The 5,419-nt window shown below is 38.2% G+C and overlaps 1 non-coding gene across 1 annotated transcript; it reads left to right on the top strand.

The window, feature by feature from the left end:
• The first annotated feature begins 420 nt into the window (after positions 1-420).
• On the top strand, positions 421-500 carry LOC112632277. Its single transcript, XR_003121336.1, has one exon. It is a non-coding gene; the product is annotated as a small nucleolar RNA SNORD74 (small nucleolar RNA).
• The last annotated feature ends 4,919 nt before the right edge of the window (positions 501-5,419 follow it).

Genomic DNA, 5,419 nt, shown 5'->3' with positions numbered 1-5,419 from the left:
GGCCAACATGGTGAAACCACGTCTCTATTAAAAAATACAAAAATTAGCTGGGCATGGTGGTGCGTGCCTGTAGTCCCAGCTACTCAGAAGGCTAAAGCAGGAGAATCGCTCGAACCTGAGAGGCGGAGGTTGCAGTGAGCCGAAATCGTGCCACTGCACTCCATCCTAGCAACAGAGTGAGAATCTGTCTCAAAAAGAAAAAAGAAAAAAAAAAACAGAAAAATTCAGAGAACGAGAAAGAGATCTTGGAAATAAAAATACAACTGCAATGACTTTTTAAAAATCAATAGAGCAATTGGAAGATAAAACTCAAGAAAATCCCTCACTTTTCTTTGAAATCAAGGACTTGTTAATAATAATAAACAAAACTTCCTCCTGGAATTTAGAACAAGAAGAGAAAGCTTTTTGCAATTAAATTATCAGTCCAGCCTCTGATGAAGCCTATGTTAAAGTAGGAACATCTGAGTGGCAATGAATGCCAGCAGCTCTGATGAAAAAAACACGATCAATCCAGAAGACGACTTTCAGAAAGGAAGAAGAACAGAGAAAATAATGGGAGGGAAATTATTTTATATACACACACTTAATTCCCAGAATTCAAGGACATAAAATTGTAAATTAAAAGGATCCACAATTACACAAAATGAATATTAAAAGATCCCTAGGACACGTTATCAAAAAGTTTTAGAACATCAAAAATAAGAAGATCCTAAAAGCTTCCAGACAGAAAAACAGGTCCCATAGAAATGACAGAAATCCAAATTGTATTTGACTTTACAACAGCTATATCAGAGGTGGCAGCATAGGGTGAAGGTTGGAAACCTGGCTGCTGGGTTTGAATCCTGACTCTATACTCTATGAGCAATGTTACCTTATACAGTCAATTCCTCATGGGAAAAATGGCATTAATGATGGTATCTACCTCATAGTGTTGTTATGAGGATGAGGTGAATTTGTATTTATAAGCACTCAGAACAGTGTCTGGTACCTAATATTTGCGATTTAAGTATTTTCTAAATATACTTAAAGAAGATAAATTGAACAAGTATTCTAAATTCTGAGGGTAAATGAGTAAATGAGCTGCCATTTGCAAGTCAGTACCTAACTAAGAACTCTTAAATAGGTATGAGAATATAAAAAAAATTTTTTTTTTTTAGACAGTCTCTTTCTGTCTTTCTGTCACCCAGGCCAGAGTGCAGTGGTGTGATCTCGGCTCACTGCAACCTCCACCTCCCAGGGTCAAGCGATTCTCATGCCTCAGCCTTCCTAGTAACTGGGATTACAAGTGCTCGCCTATAATTAGCACTGGCTAATTTTTGTAGTTTTAGTAGAGATGGGGTTTCGCCATGTTGGCCAGGCTGGTCTTAAACTCCTGACCTCAAGTGATCTGCCCACCTTGGCCTCCCAAAGTGCTGGGATTACAGGAATGGGCAAAAAAAAAAAAAAACACCATATTTTCAGGGGTGCAAAGTCGCCCCAAAATTTACTTCTCCTGCACCTTTTCTCAGGAAGCTCCAAAATTATAAGCATCACTGAAAATAGGGATTAAACTAAGAAGGAAGATATAGTAGGCAGGAAATAGGAAACCTAACACAGGAGAAAAGAAAAGGAAAGTCCCAGGATGACAGCTGGATAGCAGGCCTAGAGGGTAATCACTGAAGATCACAGGATGGTCTTCAGAAAAATAAATGGAATGGATAGATTCCTGCAAGATTTGACCATGTCGGACATCATACTGAAAGAAGGAAGAAAAATTAGCAAAGGCTGCAAGGTACAAGGAAATGAACAAATGAAAATAAATCAGGCAATTACTATGTACAGGAAAAACAGAAAGTTGAATAAGAAAAAGAAACAATCAGTACACTACTTGGCCAAGCTGAGAGCAATATTAATTTAGTCCATTAATACAAATGTTTAATAGGGATTTAAGTAGAAACAATGATGTAACTATTCCAGAGGATTAAAAAGGGATAAGAGTTTGGGGTCTGGAGATATATATGTTTGCTAAACAGCATCTAACAAAATGGGAAGCCAGTATAATCTCTAAAGTTAAAAAACAAAGAGAGTATTGACATATTATTTAGAAATATGGAGGTAAACACAGGACTGGAATATTTATCCTAAATAGTGTGCATGTATTCTCCTGAGCCTTCTTATTAATCCTAGGCACCACTTAAAATCGCCTCTTAAATCCAGCTGGAGGGCTGATGATGTATGGTCTTCTCATAACTGTTCTAAAAGAAATCTAAACAACGTTGGAGAGAGCTGAGGCCAGCCTGCCTGGGATCAGGTGAGGATGAGGAAATAATCTTTATTATTTGACTTCTGTATTTCACCCTCTCTCATAGGAAGGTAGATTCCCATGTCCAGTGCTCTTTGGTTTGATAGTCGCTCTTGGTACACCCACCATTTGACACAGTTTCCCTTTCTCTTGGTGGGAAAGTGAGCACTGATAGTTCTGTTTGGGAAAGTCCTTCTTTTCCTTGACGTGAAGCCCTAAATTACTGAGAAGACGAATCAAAGAAAATACTCCATTTACTTTTTGTTACTATAAGCTGTACTCTTTTTGTTTGTTTGTTTGTTTTTGTTTGAGTTTTGTTTTGTTTTGAGACAGACTCTCACTCTGTTGCCCAGGCTGGAATGCAGTGGCACGATCTCGGCTCACTGCAAGCTCCACCTCTGGGTTCAAGAGATTCTCCTGCCTCAGCCTCCTGAGTAGCTGGGACTACAGGCGTGCGCCACTATGCCTAGCTAATTTTTGTATTTTTAGTAGAGACGGGGTTTTACCATGTTGGTTGGCCAGGATGGTCTCGATCTCTTGACCTCGTGATCTGCCCGCCTCAGCCTCCCAAAGTGCTGCGATTAGAGGCGAGAGCCACCGTGCCCGACCCAGTATAAGCTGGACTCTTACAGCCACATCTCCCACTCTTCCTCAGTCTCTCTCTAAATGAAGGGGTTCCAGCTGGGTTTCCAGGAGTTCATTTCCCTGTCTCTTCAGTCCGGGCTCGTTGCACCATAACTAATAGAAATTCTTTGAATTTTGTGGAATGTGGTTGGCAACATTCCCTGGTTTCAAAACAAGTTAGTTGGGAGCATTTTGTTTTTTTGAATGTCTGTTGGCCATTTCCAGTTCTGAGAAAAGCTTCAGAAACTTAGACATAAACTGCCATCTTTCCCAGAAGCCTGTGGCAAGGTTTCTTGATTCTCCTGAATGTGCTCAACTCATGTCTAAATATCCCTATAAAAAGTATAAATTGTAGTATATTGAAAGTAGACCTTTTCAAATTCACAGTCTAAAGGGGCTTCTATTGTAATGTATACTAGATAGTGCCACCTGGTCCTGTGTTGATTGAATTATACAAGGATGTATATTATTAAGAAGGATGTTTAAAATTTTAATACAAACAAAATATGATATAGTCACAAAATGAAATATTTAGCCACGAAAAGGAATGAAGTCATTCAACACAGATGAAACTTGAAAATATTATACTAAGTGAAGAAGCTAGACACAAAAGGCTATTATCGTATGACTCCATTTGTATGAAATGTCCAGAGAAAACAAATCTGTAGAGACATAAAGTAGATTACTGGTTTCAGAGTACAGGGGAAAGGGAAATGGAGAATGATTGCTAATGGATACAGTGATGAAAATGTTTTGGAAAAGAAGGGGGTGGTGATTGCACCACTTTCTGAGTATAGCAAAAAACCACGAGTGTACACTTTTAAAAGGTGAATGTTAACGGTGTGTGAATTACATCTCAATTAAAAAAAAAAAATGAATACACTCTCCCTGGGGGACTGAAACCTGTTTAAAAATTTCAAACCATAGCATGCACAATTGCATACAAAAGAAGAATCCACAGAGCTATGCAGAAAGTGACAAGCCCTAACGCTTACTTAGAGTTATATGTGCCAGTAATGGAATCAAAACATTAGTAAGTGGTGAAATAAAATGGAGTTCTGAAATGTGAATAGTGTGCTACCATTTGAATTTTAAAAAAGAAAAACAAGAGGGCCGGGTGCAGTGGCTTACACCTGTAATCCCAGAACTTTGGGAAGCAGAGGCAGGCAGATCACTTGAGGTCATGAGTTCAAGATCAGCCTGGCCAACATGGTGAAACCCCCATCTCTACTAAAAATACAAAAATTAGCCAGGCGTGGTTGCACGTGCCTGTAATCCCAGCTACTCAGAAGGCCGAGACACAAGAATCGCTTGAACCTGTGAGGCGAAGGTTGCAGTGAGTCGAGATCGTGCCACTGCACTCCAGCCTGGGCAACAGAGTGAGACTCTGTCAAAAATAGAAAAGAAAAGAAAAGAAAAAGAATAAAATTTTTTTACATATACGTAAAATATCTTTAGGCAATATTTAAAAAATGGTAACAGTGGTTGTTTTCAATGAGAACTGGCTAAGAAATGTGTGACAATGTAGTTATACATTATATCCTTCTGATTTTATATCCTTCTGATTTTAAACCACGAATGAAATACTCATTCAAAATAAATGAAAATTAAATTAATTTTGCCTAATTTTCGTTAACTTCATATTTACAAATACAATCTCCAACTATAACTGTAGTGTTTTCTACATGTACTTTCAGATCTTTAGCTTTTGTTTAATATATTTAAAGTGCTGTTATCAGTGGCATCTACAATTAAAATAGCTGTGGCTTCTTGTTGACGTGACCCCTTTATCATTAGAAAATGCCCTTCTTTAATTCTTATAATGTTTCTTGTTCTTAAGTTTATCTTGTCTGATATTAATAAAGCCACTCCAGCTTTCTTTTGATAAGTAGTTGCATTAAGTAGTTGCATAGTATATATTTTCCCATTGTTTTAATTTTTAACCTGCGTCTTTATATGAAGTATTAGTTGCATTATAGCACATAGTTGAGTATAGTTTTTCTCTTTATCCAATCTGACAATCTCTGTCTTTAAATTGGAGTATTAAGACCATTTACACATAATGCATTATTGATATGGTTAAATTTAAATCGATCTTTTTGCTATTTTCTGTTTGTTCCATCTGTTCTTTGTTCCCTTTCCCCCATCCTTTCTTTCTTTTGGATTAAGTATTTTTTTTTTATGATAGCATTTATCTTCACTAATGGCTACACGTTTTTTGTTTTGTTTTGTTTTGTTGTGTTTTGTTTTTGAGATGAGGTCTCACTCTGTCACCCAGGCTGGAGTGCAGTGATGCAATCTCAGTTCACTGCAGCCTCAGCCTCCTGGAGCTCAGGTGATCCTCCCACCTCAGCCTGCTGAGTAGCTGGGACTACAGGTGCACGCCACCATGCCTGGCTAATTTTCGCATTTTTTATTGAAACAGGGTCCCACTATGTTGCCCAGGCTGGTCTCAAACTCCTGGATTCAACTGATCTTCCCACCTAGGCCTCCGAAAGTGCTAGGATTATAGGC

This window comes from Theropithecus gelada, chromosome 9, assembly GCF_003255815.1.
Source record: "Theropithecus gelada isolate Dixy chromosome 9, Tgel_1.0, whole genome shotgun sequence".
Taxonomy (NCBI): Eukaryota; Metazoa; Chordata; class Mammalia; order Primates; family Cercopithecidae; genus Theropithecus; species Theropithecus gelada.
Note: the sequence above shows the minus strand (reverse complement) of the source record. Positions and strands in the feature narration are given on the sequence as shown.